Here is a 22536-nt window from a genome sequence, read left to right on the forward strand (position 1 = left end):
CTTTATAATTTTTCTTTCTACCTCCCCATTTCATCTTTCTGAACTTTGCCTTTTTTAGTCTAATGCCCTTATCTTTAAACTCTTTCTCAACACAACGAACTCAACTATGTTGAAGTCACTAAATCCCAATTACTCGCCTATCCTCATATTAGTTATCTGTCCCATCTCATTTCCCAGAATTAAGTCAAGCAACACTTTTTTTCCTTTCCAGAGTTCTGAGAGGCTTCTATTTTTTTATTTTAAATATATATATTTAAATTGTGTAAATGGATTCATTTGGAAGCCTGAAGAAATGCTGGACTTTGTTTTTTTCACTGGGATCATTGAAAGGACACGACTGACAACACCTACTGGTGGAATCAAGGGGTGCTAAAAACAACCTGTACTGGCGATCACCTGCCTTAAGATAAACAAACAACAGGAACCTTGGACGAAAGGAAGATGTTTACAGAGAAGCCACATGTCAAGGTTTATGGAGATCAAGAGCTGACTTTCTGTTTGGGGTTTAGATTGTTTTCAGTTCAGTTGGGGTGTGGGCAGAGTTTGAAAAAGCTGTTGAAGATCAACCTGCCAAGGACTAAAGCCCCAGCTCATCTTCCCTGCACCTTTCTAAGAGACCCTGAGAGGTCCAGTGTGTCAGCTCCTCTTTCCTCCTGTCTTAGGAAAAACCCTGTGATTTAAGAGTGTACTGGCTGAAACCCCTGATTTCTCCTGGAAAAACCTGCCAGCTTATTTCTCAATGCCACCTGCTGCAGAAAAGATCCCAGTGACCCATCTTCATATACCTAGATGCCAGACCAAAATGGACAACTGACGTCCTTCCATATCTTTTTTTCTCTTCAGGAATTAGCAAGTATTTGGTCAAAGTATTCTTTTGTCTTTTTCTTGTAGCAGACCTCTGCAGAGAGAATTTCTATATTTTTCCAGTGAGAATGTTTGTGTGTGGGGGATTTTAAAAGGGAATTTTTATATTAAAATCTGTGTGTTAATGTGTTGCTTCGTTAACGGATAAGTCTAGTTTTATAATAAATTGATCATTTTGTTGTTTATTAAAGAAGCCTGGTTGGTGTAATTTATTCTGCGATAAAGAGTAGACCATATGATTGACTGGATCAGGAACTGGGTAAACATTTAAATATATGTTGTGACCTGTGGAGAATTGAAACTAGAAAAGACAGTGCACTCCTCCCACCTCGGTCAAAACAGAGAACAGAAATCACAGAATGGTTACAGCATAACAAGCTGCCATGTGGCCCATCATGTCCATGCCAGCTCCCTGTGAAAGCTACTTACTGAGTCCCATTACCCCGCCTTTTCCCTGTAGCCCCGCAAATATTTCTCCTCAGACAATTATCCAATTCCCTTTTGAGAGCGACAATCGAAACTGTCTGCACCACACTCAGGCTATATATTGTAGATCCTAACCACTCGCTGAATAACAAAGTTTTTCCTCATATCGCCTCTGGTTCTTTTGCCAATCACCTTAAATCAGTGTAGGCCTTTGTTGGAGAATTGATTATGTAAATGCAGGGATATAAGAATAAAGGAGAGAACAGAAGTAGAGAGTGATGCCAAATATTCATATCCAGAACATGCACACAAATAGAGTAGCTTGGTCATCTTGCTACTGTACTGAGGAGCTTACAGACACACTGGGCAGGAATTCAATTCCAGGGTTGGAAACCTGACATCGGGCTCATTTCCAGGTACCGGCAGCATGCATTGCTATTTTAATTAGAAAACCAGCTAATTGGATAATGCGACAGTGAATACAGGAAGGAGGCAGGACACGAGGAGAAGTGAGTCCAATCAGAAGGATAAGCAGCAATCATTGCTGTGGAGGACGTGTAGTGGCTAGGAAGGGCCCCTATGCCAGGGCTGCCCCCGTTTTTCTGACGTCTCACCTGAGACGGTGACAGCATGGAGAAGCATCCCATTCCCTGCCAGCGGCATGAGAAAGCCAGCAAGGCTGACCAAGAAGTCATAGCTGGAAGTGGCTTTTGAGGTCAGCAGCAAAGGAGTGGTGAGAAGGAATTGGTCCAGTGCAGAAGACATTTCAATGACCTGCTTATGAAGAGACGGTTGCCCACCTCCTCCTGGAATGTGTCTTTGCAAAGCAGGTGTGGAAAGAGATGCAGTGGGTTTTGTCGAGGTCCATCCCAAGCAGCTCTGTAACACAGCAGTCTGTGCTCTACGGACTGTTCCCAGGGACGCACACCGAGACAAACATCAACTGCTGCTGGAGGACTATCAATTCGGTGAAAGACGCCCTTTGGTCTGCCCGAAACTGGCTGGTCTTCCAGCGCAAAGAGTTGTCCACCACCGAATGTTGCAGACTGGCACATTCCAAGGTCCAGGACTACGTGCTGAGGGATGCACTAAAGCTTGGGGCAGCCACAGCAAAGGCTCAATGGGGAAAGACCACAGTGTAAGGTCCCCCCCACCAAGCTGAACTGAGGGGCTGGATTCATGGGAAACCCCTTGAACTGTATCGGGAAAATTTTGTGTGCTGTAAATGTAAAAATGTATATGGCATGACAATGAAATGGAAGGGTTGTGAGGCAACTCATAATTGTATAGAAGGAAACTGATCACCTTTGCACTGTTTGTATTTTTTGACTTGATGCTGTTTTAAACTGTTTGGGAATGTAATTTTTACAGATTATGAATAAAGTATATTTTGAAAATAAAAAAAAAATAGCTTATGTCTGGCAAAGTGAGTCCAAAGATAGACCAAGATGGCATGCCTCCTGGTCAGCAGTTACCAGAATGCAAAGGCGAGGGGAATCCTGAGACCACATAGAGTTCTCCTGCAATAGCAGAAATGTGTGCACGGCATCACTGATGACCCGTAAGCATAGTTCATTATCTGAGTGCTACTGGACACCCCACTGTTTTTTGCACCTCTCCTCCCTGTCGTGGTTGAGACCCTGCATAGGTCCGATGCCTTAGAGAAAATTCCAAACTGGCTCTTAACAAGCTGACAAGCTCGTTCAGAGACTTCACCGGCCATTTATCAACTTCGGGTGGGTTGCCTCCTCCAGGCCTTTTAAACTTTGAACGAGTCAGTTTTGCATCGGGAAACCGGCACACCAACTCAAAGGGTAGGTTTAAGTGACGACCTGCCCCATTTCTGCCCTCTCATTTAAATAAAAATTCCATCGACTGGATTTATAGAACAGTTAACAACCCACTGTGAAAATTCAATTGTGTGCTCCCCCATTAGCTCAGCTAGAAAGAGCACAGTGTAGACCTGAACTGTACAAACCAATATGCTCTCAGCTTTAATTTCTGATTTTTTTTTGGTGAGTTAGCCAATTGTTGGATCTGGTTGGGATATTCTATGCCAAAAATACCAACCAACACAGCACACTGGAGGACTACTGGTTCTGACTCAGGGCACATAGAGCATCAGGAGGGTAGGATAGAAAACAGGCAAAGAAAATAGAGGATTATAGACTTGAAGGCAATATATGACCTGACCACATAGGTTGAAGTGGACAACAATGAGACTTATGGACATCTCTCAGTGATTGCTGATCCATCTCCTCACATCAATCTCAGTACTCCTGTCAACAGTATACCTTGAAGCCAGACAAAGCAGACAGTTTGCTAACTAAAGGGAGTGATGCTGTTTTAAACCAGATCTTTTTACCCAGTTCTCTGAATGCTTACACAAATTTAGACTAGGGTGAATGAGGAATTTGCTTACATCAATACACACACGCGCAGATTTGCACTCGTGATTTGAGATACAATGTCAGATGAAAATTGCTTTGAGTCTCCATACTGCTCCTTCTGAAAAACAGTCATAATGGTGCAGTGCAACAAGCTTTCTAACCCTTTCTATAGTCATTTACAACATAGGAGGCCATTCATCCCATCGAGTCCATGCTAGCTCTCTACAGAGCAATCTAATCAGTCCCACTCGATCCAATTTCCTTTTGCACAAACTAACCTTATTATGGCAATCTTTTGCCCACCCTAACAGTTGCGATTTCAACTGCATTTCTATGTACATTTGCTTTTAATCTGTACCATCGTTACTCCATAAATATTTGAGGAAGACACTCAACGTATTTTTTTAGAAATAAAATTGGAGCATTTAGATAGCAATATTAAACTTTTAGTCCTGTCAAATTTATAAAGTGTTAAGGAAAAATAAGCAGCAATTTCTCGTCTGGTTTTCAGCTTGAACAAGTTACGGGTAGATAGCTTTGAAATCAATGGAATATGTTCTTGGGCCATGGTATGGGACTTTGTTCCAAAGGAATGTGCTCATTATAAAACCACCTTAACCAAAGAACAACTTAGCATCATAGCTGCAAACATGTGTTTTCTATTATCATGTATTCAGACAATAGGATACATGCATCAACTACAATAATGGTCAACAGCATGAATAACTTGTTTCTAGGCTTCCAGCAATGCCACATTTGGGGTCACCGATAGGGGATGATCTCACATGGACTCAAATGCTTCCTTGCCCCACAGGAGGTCTTTGGTTTCTACTCAGCAATTCCCGAACACAGCAATCGTTTACGTGAAGTGCAATACAAACCTACATCATCAAATTTAACCTACAAAGCTAGGCTACTTTGACTCAGCTAATTTTTTTGCTGAGTAGCTGAAGCATGCCCATCTGAAAGGTCAGTCATTACTCTGGCCTCCAGTCATTGCCAATTTGTTAGCAAAGACATTGTATTTGGCCTCAGCATCCCCAAATAAAGTTAAAAGTAAAAGAAAAATAAATAATTTAGCTGGGATTTCCACTCAATTGCTTTCCAGCAATGTCTACATGTGTATGAAAATTGGATCAAGACAGAATGGGACTCAGCTATGATTCTCTTCACAGACAACATTTACTGTCAATGCACAATAGTGGCCACTAAAGCAAAGAACCAAAGGCCAACAGTGGAACCATGCATCAAGGACTCATTGGGGTAGGAATTCATTTTATTACGGTTACATTTATGCATTGGGAACACACAGCACAAGCTGGAGGCCTCGGGACTCATCAGCATATTGCCAGTGAGCTAAGGATGTTACCCTGCAGGTACCTGTTTCAGGCACAGACCATGGATGCCTCTCTTGGAACCTTTACCAATATGGTTGAATTCTTACTTAAGACACGAGAAAGCATCAAGTGATGAGGTTGTTTCCAAAGCAGTTGTTCATGCATCCCCACTTGATGGATGAACCTAATAAAGGGAATATCAACAAATTATTCAAAACTCAGGAGTCTGGAGGGTGGGAGAATTGGAGGGGGGGGGGGGGGTGAAGCAGAGGGATTGACAACTAAGTCCCAACTCCCTAACCTGTTCCCATTCAACAGCCACATATTCCAAGTGGAATCACTCTGATTGCGTATATCAAAGGCTTGAGAGCCCGAGCTAAATTTTCCTTTTGCAGAGGTGCTGATGCCAACTATAGAGCTCCAACATTCCCTTGTGTGGGATTAGCTAACTTGAAATAGACTTGGGCTATTTTTTAATGGTTGAGCTGCCTTAGTGCCACAATGGGTGGCATTTACCCAAGTTATCTACCAATAACTGCGTGTTTCTGTGTAACATGGAGTTTATGGTTTCCTATAAACAAAATACTGCCTTACTTTTAAGTACAATTTACTAAAAATTTGCAGAAAGCACATAGAAATTAAATATAATAGCATTCTCAGACTCTACTTTTTTTGCATAGTCCACCAGGTCCAGCATTGTAAAAGAGACACTTCAGATACTGGTCATAAGATATTGACCATTGGGCTGTTCCAGAACTGTGCCTTTATATGTACAGAAGTTGTGAAATAACAAGTAACAATTCAAAAAACAAGAAAATACACTAATCGTTATGATGTTGCAAGAGTTCTCTAACTGATGAAGCTGTTTTCAGCTTTTCAATGCGCTACTTATTTTGCGCTATACCTTGAAAAAAGACGTTAAACCTGACCTTGGGCAAAATATTGCTGATGCTGGAAATCTGAAATAAGAACAGTAAAGGCTCAAAATATTCAGGTCAGGCAGCATCTGTGGAGAGAGAGAAACAGAGTTAACATTTCAGGTCAACAACCTTTCATCAGAACTGGCAACTGCAGGAGATCTACAGGTTTTAAGCAAGCACAGAGGCAAGGAAAGGGGGGGGGGGGGCGGAAATAAAGGAAAGAAAAAAGGCAACTAAAGGAAGGTCTGTGATAGGGTGGAAGGGAGGAGTGATTTGCCAGTTTGCACAGATGCTACCAGATCTGCTCGGTATTTCCAACATTTTCTGTTTTTACTTGAGGAAACAGTGGCATAGTGGTAATGTCACTTAACTAGCAATCCACAGACCCAGTCAAATGCCCTGGGCATATGGGTTCAAATCCCACCATGCAGCTGCTGGAATTTAAGTTTAATGAATTAATAAATTCACTTCATTAGTAAAAATGTGGAATTGAAAATTCCATGAAACTACTGATTATCGTAAAAACCCATCAGGTTTGCTAATGTTCTTTAGGGAAGGAAATGTGCTGTCCTTATCTGGTCTGGCTTACATGTGACTCCAGACCCACAGCGATGTGGCTGACTCTTTCCTGCCCTCTGAAATGGCCTAGCAAGCCACTCAGTTGTCAAGGGAAATTAAGGATGGGCAACAAATGCCGGCCTTGCCAGTGTCACCCAAATCCCATGAAAGGGCATTTGAAGTTCATTTTAAAAGCAACTGTAAGAAATGTTGATGTTACCTAAAGCCAATGATGTCAAACACCACCCCAAGGCTGCCAGAATATGACTCAAAAACAATGTAACATTTTAAAACTTAAAAATTTACAAAGCTTTTTAATGTAATTACTAAACTCCGAATCAGGTGCATCTATCTCAAAAGGTGACAGATGTCCTGTCAAGAATACAACACTGCATCACCTAAGGATATCTCTGCCTCCAAAGAACATGTCCCACATAAACCTGTCAAAGGAAGGCTTGATCCAGTTCGAGTTGAACTACAGTCAAAGCAAGTGGTAATCTACCTTAACAATAATAAAACAAGGCAGGCAACAGCCAACCATATACTACCCAAGTGGGGAGAGAAAAAAAAAACACAGCTCAACATGGTTTAACAGCCAGTCTGTCACATGTACACTCAATTTGTTTTATAAGCAAAAACTAGTATTATTCATCTGTTGCTTATAGCTTTACTGTGTGGGGGATGTGGAAAGATAAAGATAGATCTACATACTACAAAAGGAGAGGGAAAAAAACCTACATTTCCAGAGATCACTTAGCAATGTACCACTGAATGTAACCCAACACAATTAGTTTGATTCATCAGAGCAGGATCAGCTAGTTAGATACACTATCAAAAGAAAACAGGTGTACAGAGTAACCAGCGCACAATATTCTTTTGAACATAAAATACCACAATTAAATGCAATGTCTAAACCAGCCATATTAAAAGCACAAAATTAATTGAGTTTTCATAAAATAAAAAAGATTTTAATCAATAATTTGGTAATTCCTGGGTGTGACCAGCAATTTTTAACCCTTCACTATCACTGAAACAATGTGATAAGCTACTTGCTCATGTGGACTCCTTATGCTCACTTTAATTCAACAGTGTACAAGCCACATATTCAGTATTGGCGATACTTCACACAACAGGCATTATTTGGTTATTAAATTGGACTTTCCATTTTACTGGTTATGAATACACTGACACACAAGTTGTTACAAGCTTTTATAGATCACTGGAGAATCTACATGGAATACCATGCGACTTTTTCAAACAGCAATGGGAACAATTCCTGGACATAGGACCCAAATTCTTTATCTAAACGCACTTCTTTCCACTGGGGAAATGGAGTAGTTGGTGTAACATATGTAAGTCAACTATTTGATTTGTGGTACAATCATAATACAACTGATATTGGTACACAGTGGTTTCACTTTGAAACCACATTGCAGTTATAGTATGAATATGGCCAGAATCCAAAGTCAGAATCCAACCCAACACTGGAGCGAAACAGAGACTCAATTCACGTAGCTTTAGCATCATTTCTGCCTCAGCACTTCAATTAACCCTCCAAAACTGTAATGTTTTTGTGAAATAAAACTTTTAGCGTTAATGCAATACAAGATTAAGAACCGAAAACAAGGTTAGGAGTCACAGATTAGAGACCCAACTTGCTTTTAATCATTAGATAGAATCCTTTCCTGCCTTTTTAAATAGTTTTCCAAGGAGAAGCTGTGGCCTCTATTACTTATGCAGACTCAGGGTAGGTTGGGTTTGATCTTGAAGTACAAAAGGGGTTCAGCAATATAGTATCCCTGGCTACTATATGATGCCATTTCAAAGGGGGGTCTCTGACCTGCTTCTGCAGTTCACACAATAAGTGTTGTAGACATTAGCATTATCCATATCGGGTATTTTCATGAGGGAAGAAAGACAAGATGAGAAGATTCTAAAACCCACGACAGTGTTGTTTTGTTATAATATAAAAATCAAAATTAAAAAATCAGGCAAACAGTTTTTACAGTCGACTTCACTGACAGTTCAGTTTTATTTTGGAGAATAGATTTTCACCTTTGATATCAGCTTATCAAAAAGGGAATGACAAAAAAATATAATTCAAGACAGTTGCACTTATTTTTCAGTTCCTCTCTACAAGACCATACAGGTGAAAGCCCCTTCAGCTCCATTTCTCATGCAAAAGTTCTCTTTAAAAAAAAAAATAATGCTGCATGGTTTGAATCAGTGTCAAGAACTGCTCAAGGCTTCTAGTTTTTGTTGTTATGTCAAGTAGTTCTTCTTTTCTTTTGGGCCTCCTTATCTCGAGAGACAATGGATACGCGCCTGGAGGTGGTCAGTGGTTTGTGAAGCAGCGCCTGGAGTGGCTATAAAGGCCAATTCTGGAGTGACAGGCTCTTCCACAGGTGCTGCAGAGAAATTTGTTTGTTGGGGCTGTTGCACAGTTGGCTCTCCCCTTGCGCCTCTGTCTTTTTTCCTGCCAACTACTAAGTCTCTTCGACTCGCCACAATTTAGCCCTGTCTTTATGGCTGCCCGCCAGCTCTGGCGAATGCTGGCAACTGACTCCCACGACTTGTGATCAATGTCACACGATTTCATGTCACGTTTGCAGACGGTTTATAACGGAGACATGGACGGCCGGTGGGTCTGATACCAGTGGCGAGCTCGCTGTACAATGTGTCTTTGGGGATCCTGCCATCTTCCATGCGGCTCACATGGCCAAGTAGTACAATCTCACTAAAACCTCAATTTTAATCTGGCAGCTGTTAATTCTACCTCTTATGAAACTTGACTCATGGTTTTCATCCAGAGTCTGAAGATGTAACAGGATGGCATTTACTGTCAATAGGAGAGATCAATAGTATATGATGGGATCCCATTCTGTTTCTAACATACATCTCAACAGCAAAAAAGGTTCACTACTTGCCCAGAGCATGCTATCTCCAAATATTCTGTACATAAGATCACATTTCTGTTCATATGGAGTAAGGCCCAAGCTATTTTAACAGACTTTTGTGTTGGACATCAGGAAAAAAAGACCTGAACTAAGTAGCAACTAGTAGTTAACCAAATAGACTTCAGGAGGTCAAACACAGCCGGGTGAAATAGGCAGAAAGAATTTAATGTGGAAAAGTGTGAATTTATGCACTTTGGGAGAAACAACAAGCAAAAGCAGTATAATTCAAATGAGCATTATCTAATTGAGAGGGGTGCAAAAGCAAAGGGACCTGGAGGTGCATATTCTCAAACCTTTGAAGGTGCCAGGGAAAGTTAATAAGGCAGCTAAAAAACTGCATATTTGGCTTTGCAAATAGAGACATTGAGTACAAGTACAAGGAGGTCATGCTAAACATTTGTAAATCTGTGGTTAGGCATTAGCTGGAGTATTGTGCATAGATCACTGAAGGCAGCAGCACGGGTAGATAAGCTGGTTAGGAAGGTATATGGGATACTTGCCTTTATCAGCCGAGGTATAGAATATAAGTGCAGCAGGTTATGATGGAGCTGTATAAAACACTAGATAGGCCACAGCTGGAGTACTGTCTACAGTTCTGGGCACCACACTATAGGAAGGATGTGATTGCACTGGGGAGGGTGCAGAGGAGATTCACCAGGATGTTGCCTGGGCTGGAGCATTTCAGCTATGACGAGACACTGAAAAAGCTAGGGTTGTTTTCCTTAAAGGAGAGAAGGTTGAGGGGGGACATGATGGAAGTATACAAAATGATGAGAGGCATTGATAGGTTAGATAGGAAGAAACTTTTTCCGTTAGTGGAGGGGTCAGTAACCAGGGGGCATAGATTTAAAGTAAGGGGCAGGAGGTTTAGAGGGGATTTGAGGAAAAAAAATTTCACCCAGAGAATAGCTGGAATCTGGAACACACTGCCTAAAGAGGTGGTACAGGCAGGAACCCTCACAACATTTAAGAAGTATTTAGATGAGCACTTGAAACGCCATAGCATACAAGGCTACAGGCCAAGTGCTGGAAAATGGGATTAGGATACTTAGGTGCTTGATGGTCGGCACAGAAACAATGGGCCTGTTTCTGTGCTGTATGACTATGACTCTAATTTGGGCACTACACTTTGTGAAGGATGTCAGGTTAAGGGTACAGAAGAGGTTTAGCAGGATGATACCAGGAATTAAGGAATTCAGTTAGGTATAGTGTTTGGAGATGCTGGGATTCTTTTCCTTAGAGCAGAGAAGTTTAAGAGAAAACATAATAGGTGTTCAAATTTATATTTAATTTGAAAGTTTCTCTCTACCTGCACGGTTTCCTCTAGCAAGTGTTTTGGTAACCAGGAGGTCAAAGATTTAAAATAATTGACTAAAGAACTAGAAGGAAAAATGAGGAGAGTCCTTTTCTCCCCATACAGCTTCAAATGAAGCTTGTTAACTTTAAACCCATCTCCTCTATTTAGAGTCCGATTAAGATTTGTAATCATTGATTCACAGCACAGAGGGAGCCGATTTGGCTCATTCCAGTTCTTTGAATGGACTGTGCATTTTAGTCCAATACCTCAGCTTTACCCCATAACCCTGAAAATTATTGCTCTTCAAGTAACGTCCAGTTGCCTTTTGAAAATCCCTATGGAATCTGGTTCCACCACCCTTTCAGGTAGTGTGTTCCACGGAAATAATATCCAGAACACACTGTTCCACAATCTTGCGCAAGAATGCACATAGTTCATCATGGACTCTCATTCAACCACAGACTACCACCTCTAGAAGAGTGACAACAGGAGAATGGTATGACAACTTTCTATTTCCAACCTTCCCAATTAAACACGTTTACACTTGATGTATCTTCTGTTCAATGCACTTCAATATCAATCATTTAATCTGTTCTTCTTGTAGCTACAAAGCATTTCAGAGCACAGTGGTTGCTTCTGACGAGACAATTTCAGCTAACTGAAACCCAATATCTGCTTACCTGCTCACATGGCACTAGTTCAGTTTTTGGCGTGTGGAAGGGTGTTAAACTGAAAATGAATGCCAATGGCAGAGTTATTACTGGCAACAGAAGTTAATCACACTTAGATGAATAAACTCATCCACAATGCGGTAAGGATTAAATAAATTGTATTTAGTCAGCTGCAGAAAGTGGGCTTGATGGGTCAAATAAAAAGTTTTCTTGCATGTTGTTACTCTTTGACATTCTGGGCTGTGTGGTGTTGGCCATCAGCATTGTCTGTGACCATGAATTTCTGCGTGGCCAGTGCAGACCTGTAAGTGACTGACATGCAAAATCTGAAAGCAACATTCTAAATAGAAGATTTCGAGGAACAATATTTGAAAAGTCCACAGCTAAGCTATTTTGCACCAAAATTATACTTGGATACAGGCACAATGAGAAACAGATGGCATTTCTGGAGCCATGTGCACATTTACTGCAATTTGAGTCAGCACTGTGCTAGATAGCCTGGAAATGATGTGAAATGACATGGCTGCCACATCAGTTGAGTCATTTAAGTAATGGGGAAAGAACAGACCTGCAGTACTTCAGCCCTTTGCTGAGCAGGTTAAAAAGTATCATTGCTTATCTCAAATTTTTCAAACAACTTTTCTCAGAATTTGCATCCATACAAATCTGTTCTTTTATCCATAATGGTTATCTAAACTTTTGCATATTGGTAGCCCTCAAAAGGGTTCAACTCACATTGGCAACTTCAGATGCTAGGCTTTAAATAGGCTGGAAAAGGAGCTTTTAAGCTTCAAGTAATGCCACTTTGAATATTGCATACATGATGTACATGACAGCTGCCTAGAATTGTTCTCATTTTCTTTGAGAACTGAGTCTTTGCTCAACACTTCCCTAAAACGTCAAGTTCACCATCTTACCACATGGAGCAGCCCAGATGCAAACCTGCAGCCCTACACGTTGAAGCACCATGTTTATAATTTGATCTTAGAAGAAATGGGGGTAAAATTCAACTTGAGCAGGGTCACAAAACAGGCAATATTGCATCTGCTGCCTGTTAAATGCCGCACTGAAGAATCTGTTCCACTGAAGTCAATATCAGGTGGGGAGTATAACAGGCAGATGCAATACGACCCGCTTTGCAACCCTTCCCAAGTCAAATTTTATCCTCATCCACTCCAAGAGTCTGAATTTGCCTTCATATGCACAAATAAAGTTATGGACAGAGGCATGATATTTCAGCCGAGGTGATCATTCAACCATTGTGCTTGAGCAGGGTTGAATTCCATACTGAAGCTCCTTAGTCTAATCTCATTTCTCTGCTTTTTCCCTAAACCTATTAATATTTTGCTTAAAAGTATTAATTCCCTCTTAAATTAGAGCAACACCTCCCAGTTATACTAGTATTTTGCAGCTTGAATAATAATTTCTCCAAATATTGTCCTACCAAAATTATTTGTTTTATCTTGCAGCGTAGTTTCTCAGCATTTAATCTGCATTGCGCAATTTACATCCAATATCATCTCTGTTCCAACAGTCACTAGGGAAATTGCTTTTTTCCATATCCATATGCTACCAGCTTGGCTCTTTTCTTCTTTAGATGAGTAACAGACTTTATATTCAGAATTTGGAAGCCGGTGTGTTAAAGACTCTTTTGTCCTCAAAGATTTTTCTCTCATGTTCTGAAACTCATTGTAGCAAAAAAAAACAAAAATGACTGAATTCCCTTCAGTAAAATTAAAATAGGCCTACTAAACTTAGATGGAAAATTGTTCACTGATGTCACGCTCTCAAATTGCTTCAGACCAAAATACAAGTATTGAAAAACTCATTTCAAAGCACTTCAGATTGTGTTCTGTGTATTGTTATCCCTTTTGCAACACAAGTAGCCCATTTTCCAAGGTATTATAATACATGAATAGCCCATGCCAAAAGGTTTAGTGAAGCATGATTAACAGTGCAGACTAACCAATATACATGTACCATATTTTTGCAAGAGAGTGTAGTTGGGCTTGCATTGTTAATTGTGTTTAAGCATATGCAAGTGGAGTGTGATAATTAGGGTCTTAGTTTAGTTTACATAAGGAGACAATTACTGAAACCGGGTGAAAGTTTGAGTGAGGACCTGCATGTGTAATCTTTTTATCTGTAAAATAAATGCAAGACTGAGTAAAGATTGGCTCCAGCATAATCCTTTAACAAGCAGCTTTCTGGAGTTTAACATGCATGATGGTCATTATCTACTGAAATATCCTGAGTTTTTTTTTACCAATATCAACAGTGAATTGTTCAACATTCTTTAAATGAATTTACCACCATTTAAAGTTTTCTTTAAAACAATCCATTTGATATCCTTCATGCAAGCAGCTCAAGTCCAATAACTTAGAGAGTCTGAGTTGTACTAAAATGTGTGTGTTTGGACATAAGCGAGAAAAAAAATTATCCACGTAAATGTTAATATATACATAACCCTCATCTGCCAACATTCAACAGTATTGTGTCAGGTAAACAAACGAAAACTTTCCAATATATGGATTATGCACATAATACAAATTGTATTTTGCGCTTTTTACATAGATTTTAATTTTATGGTTTATGTACTTCAAGATTCAGGAGTTAAGTAACATTTGAAAGTTAAGAGACAAGTGCAGGTCGACAATGGGTAGACTTAAATTTCCACTCATCATGCAGTTTTCCTTAATTACTATCTGAGCTATCATCAGATTACAGGGGAGGAGAATATCTGGCAAACCAGCACAAAGCACTTAGGATATTGATTTTTTTTTAAAACACAAAAGTTTGCTGAGGAACATTTCAAAAAAAAATGTCAGCTTGATCAAAAAACCTTGAAAATTAAGCCCTCCCCGACAACAGCAGGTCACTGAGCATATGACCAGAGAGGAGAATTGCATACCCAATATGAAAGGATGGGGGGGGAAAACAGAGCTGGACTTCCTCCAGTTAGTCACAGTGACACAGAAGGTATCCGTGAAGATTACTGGACTTAGTAACCTCTAAAGACCGTATGGTTTGGAAGATAACATAGGGAGACAAGGACTAAGTCCTGCCTAATACACAAATCAGCCAGCCAAAACAGCATGAAAGATTATGCCAGTTCTCTGCCAATGTGATCATGCACAAACACAATGCTGTGGCAGTTCCTGTGAAAAAACATGCTGTTCTTTGAGTAGGCTGGGGTGTGAGATCAACTGCTTAACAACGCTCATCAAATATAACAAACTGATACTGCATCCCAGCCCACTCACTGAGAGCAATCCTGTTCAAGGGCAGCTGATGTGATCATTTACTTCTATGAGAAACAGAATACTGGAATATCAATCTTAAGTGCAAAGCCACTTGAGAACAATCTGACAGACTGGTAAAGCAGATGAGAAGTGTCTCAAACTGTGCTTTTCCTCAAAAGATTCCTCGTGATAATGAACTTAAAGGGATGGTTGGATGCTATAATGTGTAAATTCAGCTAGACTGATATCTATCTGCTAGCTGCAATGATCCTATGTCTTTTGCTCTATGTGAAATATGATTGTGTAAAACACCATATTTGAAGTTTAAAAAAGGAACAAGGCAAGAAAGTACGGAACACTGACCATAGCATTAATCCGAATGGGCCAACAAACATGAAATTGACAATTTCACTGGAAGGCTGTTGAAAAAAAATGAAAAAGTATCATGATGATGCAATAAGGATCGCATTCCCAAGGTTGGGGCACAGGCCTATTTCTATTCCAAACAGAACTATGCTACTTCTAATCCTGGTGAGCACAAAAAACAAGGAGGGACCAAATATTTAAATCCAGCAACCACCACAGTGAGTCAGTCTTGTGCATTTACAATCACCAGAGTGCCTCAACCCCTGCACACTCACCTCATTATCCCCAGAGACAGTGGCACAGCACGCAACATAAACCTTGATACCTTCCAAGTATACAGTACTTCAAGACAACAGCGAACAGAAGGTGCATTGCTCTGAAGACATTTTGATTTGATTAAAGAAAATTTCAATTTCCCTTAATTGAAAGAGAAGACGCAAAAAATACTTTTCTGAAAGCACAATTAAACTACACTGCTCCTTCAAACAGAGGACTAATTAGACGCTCTTATCCTTTCCTTCAATTAAAACTTAGTGACCTAGAAAATAAAGATGTTAATCAAACTTTAAATGTTCCCAGAAGAGGTAACGAAATCTGTGACTCATGCCAATGCCACCCAATTTTGTTCATCTTTTCACAGCAGCAAGTGAAAGCATACCAGCATTTCTTGTCTTTTTCAATAGTGATGATCAATGCTTTGAATTTTCTTCTCAGCTTTAAATCCACCATTTTACACAGTCTTCCTTCTTATGTCATCTCCATACAAGCAAGACTCTAAACTTTCCCAGCAGCTCTAAAACTGTTTTCTTCCACAATCTTTGGTTTTTTAAAATTAATTCATGGGATGTGGGCATCACTGGCTAGGCCAGCATTTATTGCCCTTCCCTAATTGCCCTCGAGAAGGTGGTGGTGAGTGGCCTCCTTGAACCGCTGCAGTCCATGTGGGGTTGGTACACCCACTGTACTGTTAGGAAGGGAGTTCCAGGATTTTGACCCAGCAAGAGTGAAGGAACGGTGATATAGTTCCAAGTCAGGATGGCATGGGGTTTGGAGGGCAACTTGCAGGTGATGGTTTTCCCATGCATTTGCTGCCCTTGTCCTTCTAGGTGATAGAGGTCTCGGGTTTGGAAGGTGCTGTCTAAGGAGCCTTGGTGCGATGCTGCAGTGCATCTTGTAGATGGTACACTCTGCTGTCACGGTGCATCGGTGGTGGAGGGAGTGAATGTTTGTGAATTGGATGCCAATCAAGTGGGCTGTGTTGTCCTGAATGGTGTTAAGCTGCTTGAGTGTTGTTGGAGCTGGACCCAGCAAGGCAAGTGGAGACTATTCCTGTCTTGTGCCTTGTAGATGGTGGACAAGCTTTGGGGAGTCAGGTGGTGAGTTACTCACCGCAGAATTCCTAGCCTCTAACCTGCTCTTGTATCCACGGTATTTATATGGCTACTCCATTCAATTTCTGGTCAATGGTAGCCCCCAGGATGGTGATAGTGGGGGATTCAGTGATCGTAATGCCATTGAATGTCAAAGGGAGACTTTGTCAGAGATGGTCATTGCCTGGCACTTGTGTGGCATGAATGTTACTTGCCAGTTATCAGCCCAAACCTGGATATTGTCCAGGTCTTGCTGCATTTCTACACAGATTGCTTCACTATCTGAGGAGTCACAAATGGTACTGAACACTGTGCAATCATCAGCGAACGTTCCCAATTCAGACCTTATGATGGAGGGAAGGTCATTGATAAAGCAGCTGAAGATGTTTGGGCCGAGGACACTACCCAGAGGAACTCCTGCAGTGATGTCCTGGAGCTCAGATGATTGACTTCAGCAACCACAACCATCTTCCTTTACACTAGGTATGACTCCAACCAGCGAAGAGTTTTCCCCCTGATTCCAGTTTTGCTAGGGCTCCTTGATGCCATACTCAGTCAAATGCTGCCTTGGTGTCAAGAGCAGTCACTCTCACCTCACCTCTAGAGGTCAGCTCTTTTGTCCATGTTTGAACCAAGGCTGTAATGAGGTCAGGAGATGAGTGGCCCTGACGGAACCCAAATGGAGCGTCACTGAGCAGGTTATTTATTGCTTAGCAAGTGCCACTTGATAGCATTGTCGACACCTTCCATCATTTTACTGATGATCGAGAGTAGACTGATGGGGCAGTAACTGGTCAGGTTGGACGTGCCCTTCTTTTTGTGTACAGGACATACCTGGGCAATTTTCCACATTGCCGGGTAGATGCCAGTGTTGTAGCTGTACTGGAACAGCTTGGCTAGGGGTGCAGCAGGTTCTGAAACACAGGTCTTCAGTACTATTGCCACAATCTTGTCAGGGCCCACAGCCTTTGCAGTATCCAGTGCCTTCAGTCATTTCTTGACATCACGTGGAGTGAATTGAATTGGCTGAAGTCTGGCATCTGTGATGCTAGGGACTTCAGGAGGAGGCCAAGGTGGATCATCAACACAGCATTTCTGGCTGAAGACTGTTGCAAATGCTTCAGCCTTGTCTTTTGCACTGATGTGCTGGGCTCCCCTATCATTGAGGATGGGGATATTTGTGGAGCTACCTCCTCCAGTTAGTTGTTTAATTGTCCACCACCATTCACGACTGGATGTGGCAGGACTGCAGAGCCTAGATCTAATCTGTTATTTATGGGATCACTTAACTTTGTCTCCGTTTAACCAGTTTGGGCTAAATGTCTTTCTTCATCCCTATCTATCGCTGAATTCAAGCCTGGAAACATTTGATCATTACTTTCTAATTAATCTGGTGTTTTTTCTTTTCAACCTCAGTGGTGTCGTGCATGAGGAGCCTTACAAACTGTCTACCCCCTTTAAAACTAAGATACGTAGAAGAAAACAAAATTAGTTGTGCTTACTTAATTTATCCTACAGTATACACAAGATGAGAGTTGCCCACAACAGCTAAGACAACAAAACATTGGGGGTGCGGGGGGGGGGGGGGAAATCTTGAAAAATGAATCAGGTCTTCAGGGGAAGAATCCAGGATACCTACTTTATTTGAAAGGCTGCTAAGTTATAAATCAAATGAACAGGAGAGGCAAGTTCAACACATAAGAAATAGGCTGACAATCAATTTAAGATCATCAGTCGGGTTCGCAGTGTAGCGCATTTGTGCGTACTGGAAGCTACATATGTTAATAGATAGGGCCCTGATCTTTGCAAACAGAAAGAACATGTCTACACATTGCGCCTGTTTCAGCTGAACAAAATAAGTGACAGCCATTTGCTGGTTCATTCCTCAGCGCAATGGCTTGATCAGAGTCAAGCTGCCTGGTTTAAATTTCAAACAAAGCTTGGCAGTTAATGGTCAGTCACTATAAACTGGTGCATTCTCCATGGCAACATCTCTACCACAGTCCACTTGCCAACCAATCAGCACTCTCTTCTCATGCAGTATAAATCTGTTGTTTCCCTTACATTGTCCTAATGAGTGCAAGACAAAAAGCTTCGACAAACTGTCTGTTTTCAGCAATATGCAATCAATTACTTGGAAATGTAGTGACAGGTTATGCATCATGTATATTATATTCAAAATGCATGTGCTGATAAAAGATTGCAGGTTGGTAATAAACAGATGGCATAAAAAAATTGGAAAATACAGAATGTGCCACTCAAGTTATATTCAAGAATATAGGCTACAAAAAGATTATGAGGAACAGTATTATACAATATTTCTGGAAGTGTTATATTGTACCAGAATTTCAAACCTTTTTTTTTTACTGGTTTACTTTATAATTTGATAACTAATTTAGCGTATTAATTTGGATGAATGGGTTACTTTTTGGGCTCATTTTATAGTTGTTAGAAGCTACATGGACAGGGTTAAATAATGCAAATATATCCAAAAATGTATTTACATTTGACATAGAATATACAGCACAGAAACAGGCCATTCCACCCAACTAGTCCGTGCTGGTGTTTATACTCAACAAGAGACTCCTCCCATTCTATCTGCCGCATCTGTCTCAGCAGATCTTTCTACCCCCCAACGCATCCAGTTTTTTTATGCTTTCAGCCCCGAGTTCCTTTTTCTGCTGGATCCAGGTGTAACGGTTTGGATTGCAAGCGGAACTCTGTGCCATCGCTTGTCCAGTCAGTCGGCAAAGCTTTGAAGCCTGAACTGCAGAGCCTGGCAGACTGATGACAGCTTCAAAGCATCAGAGGCTTGAAACAAAATTGTACTGTATTGTTTATTTAAAAGGCCATAAATTAAAAGATTCTACGTCATCCTGGACAGATCTTTCATTCTGTTTTTGTACTTTTAAACTGAAGCTAGTGACCTGAAAACTTACATTTTTGATTCCATCAAACAAGTGAATTTATTCCCGGTTCTCTCCCAACGTTCCACAGCCTCCCAACCTCCCCATAACATTTTCCCTCTCCTCTCCAAAACCAATTATCTCAACTACCCCTCTGGTACCAGGACCATGTGGCCCTTCTTCAGGTGCAAGCCAAGAGTTTTAAACAGGCTGTACAACTGTAGGCAGCATCACTCCAGAGCATGATCCTTCTTTAGTGTTCCCCCCCTGTGAAACCTCCAAACTCTTGATGCACACATATTAAGAGTGCTGGAGGACTTAGTCGCTAAAAGATGAACAATGTGTACTTCACGAGTGCAGAACACAGAATGCAAAAAAAAAAAGAGGATGCTGTGGAAATTCAACTTTTGGTGATTACAAAAATACATCCGGTTCAGGCTAAGAGGCGGAAAATAAAAGGAAACCATAAAAATTTTAAACACAAACCCTTGAAACTAGTGCAGTGAGAGTGTCAAGATGTACTCCGGTCTCAGGGGCAGAATCAAATACATCACTGATTAGATACATCAAGAATGTATGCTAGTTTTGCACAATAGAAAATAATTTCAGACCAATGCTGCTGTTAAAGTTTGTATGGTGACTCAACAGATTTACACATTAGTTAAATTTCCAGACATTCACATTTCTAAGACAGACGTTTTCAGCCTACTAATCTCTCCAAGTCATCACTTACTGCTCTAAGGCCAATCCAGGTAAGTTACCACAAGCTTTTTAAAATGAAATACATCCACACACATTTAATCACCGGAACTGCACAATTTGTTTTTATAAAGTAAACGGTTACCTTGTGGGTCTTCAGGTGCAAATTACATCCCAAAACTGGATAAGCTTGATGTTTAAGTCAGACTCAGAAATAGATTTTCAACTAGTTGATAATATTTTAAACGAGTTAAAACACAATAGAAAAAATATTTTCCCAAGACCATAAAAGTAAGGTATTTATATTATCCCACACATGCAACACTTTAGGAAAGTTTATTATATGCCTGACCCAATGGTAGCATCAAAACGAATTTCTCAGCGCATTGTAGTGCTTTTAGTGAAATAAATTCTCATACGACAATGTCTATAAATCTGGCTAACATGCTGAATGTAGTCGGAACTTACTGAAGAAAACAAAAATTAACTGCCAGTCCAGCATGATAACATGAATGGACTGCTTCCTTTGGTATTAAGGCTTCATAACTGAATGCAAAACCTACCTATTAAGGTACAACAACAGATATCTGGGGGTGATTACAAGCCATTAATTTTAACAACTTTTCAGATGACTCCTCTCTCTCTTTCCTTTCCCAGTCCCCAACCCCATGAACTGGGTAGTTTTTATTCAATTGGGGGCCCTTTTCTACAGAAAATGGCGAACATTATCGGTACTGTGAACAATGAAAAATGAAACAACTGTCATGTAACCACACTGCAAAGATTAGTATTACTAGAAAATATGACCAATATTCTCCAACTTTATAGCACGCTATGAAGTTAACCCATGGCCTGAAGGTATTATAATTCAAACGATATTTTTTTGGGAATTTGCAGCCTCATATAACTGCCACAATTAACAGCTCTAAATTAGTACAAATAAATTCAGGAATTCTATAGTACAGGATGCAGATCAAGAGGTCAACAGGAATAGTAAACAGCACCTGCCACTGAGTTGCTTAACAACCACAAACAGCTACAACAACCAATTTTGTTGGCTCTATGTGAAGGTACTGTTCAAGTGGAACAAAAAAAAATTTAAATACAAATAAGGAGATAAATAATTAGTGATGCACCCTGTTATGGTATTTACATGATTACAACTACCACACACCCTGCAACATGTAAATAAAGTGTGTGGCACTCAATTATTGGTTGCTGAGCAATGTACAACTGCTACATGCTAAATTAAAATTGAGAGCTTTCAGATTATCTTTAAGAAATCTTGAATCTGCACAGATCTAAAAGAACATGGAAATTATTCCTGGTGTATTGAGGTGGGTAGGGGAGGGGGTAAAAAAAAAAACAGCTGAGAAACAAGCAGTGCATTACTGAGTTTTCACATCTTGCAAGCAAAATGCAAATACTGCATTTAGAATATAGAGTTGTCACCCAATATGTTGCCGTTGCACATTACTGGTGCTAGGGAACATCTGCTGTGGAGAGATAAACAAATGCCAGGAAGAGGTCAAACAATGGCAGTGCTGCACTGTGTCTGCATCCTGCCCCAAATAGCTCTTTTTCCTCACTTCAAACAGGTCAGCATCCAGCAGTCACCCTAAATTAGGCTGCACTTGAATATATCTTCACAGAACACTGGCAAGTCAATATCTAGACTTCTATTTTATTCTTAAGGGATCAGTATTTATTCAGACTTCTAGTTAACCCAGCCTATTAGACATAGAAAGCCAAGTTATTTTAACTCATTAACATTCGGCATTACCCAGTCCCCCCATATAAAAACTGCCCAAACCAAAATTTACAGATTCAGACAAAGCTACACGTGTTGGAAAATATTGGAAGAAAATAGATTAAAACATAATATACAGCCTCTTACCTCTCTGAATATCTATCTTTATACAAGCATTTACATAGCTCTTAAGCATGCTGAAATAAAATATGCTTTACGTCAGCAATACAATGATTCAGGTTTAACTTATTTCCAAGCAAAAAATAAAAAGGTTATGTTTTGCTTCAGTTCCCAAAACTTTATGGCAATTCTATTTTACTTATTAGTTACAGTCAGCCTTGTTAGCAAAAAATACATTTCTAGAAAAGAAAAACAACAAAATAGCAGTCAGTCAGCATTCTTAATAGCCACTCATTTTGGTAAACACAGATCTTCTGTGTTTGCATGCAAAGAAAATATTGTATTTTATTCTAGTCAGTTCTTTTTCGGTTTCAGATTTTGTACCCAAGATTCCAATTAAGAAGATCTGAGTGACCATGTGCACCAACACAGCATCCAACAGTTCTACACTATTGGGTTTCTGTCCAATATGAAATGATTCAATCCAAAGGAGACCAAACAACCTGATGCATCAATATTCTATGCCAGGGCCAAGGCATGGATTAATTTTAGCAAATCTCCTTATATTAAAATCCTATCTCAACATACCAGTGGAGTAAACATCAAGCAGAAATCATCCAAGGGGAAGGAAGAAAATTGGATAGAAACTGTGTATCAGTCTGG

The 22536-nt window shown here is 40.3% G+C and overlaps 1 protein-coding gene across 10 annotated transcripts in view; it reads right to left on the reverse strand.

Moving 5' to 3' along the window:
- Positions 1–22536, reverse strand: part of ksr1a (kinase suppressor of ras 1a) — a 200603-nt gene that overhangs the window by 165107 nt on the left and 12960 nt on the right. The window contains exon 1 of one of the 10 annotated variants that reach the window (XM_068010578.1): positions 5947–5966. The exons of the other annotated variants lie outside the window; for them this stretch is intronic. The gene's annotated coding sequence lies outside the window, so the exon portion shown is untranslated. Of the gene's footprint in view, positions 1–5946; positions 5967–22536 lie in introns of those variants that run through there. 10 annotated transcript variants of the gene reach the window in all.

The sequence above is a fragment of the Heterodontus francisci genome, chromosome 30 (assembly GCF_036365525.1).
Source record: "Heterodontus francisci isolate sHetFra1 chromosome 30, sHetFra1.hap1, whole genome shotgun sequence".
Lineage (NCBI taxonomy): Eukaryota > Metazoa > Chordata > Chondrichthyes > Heterodontiformes > Heterodontidae > Heterodontus > Heterodontus francisci.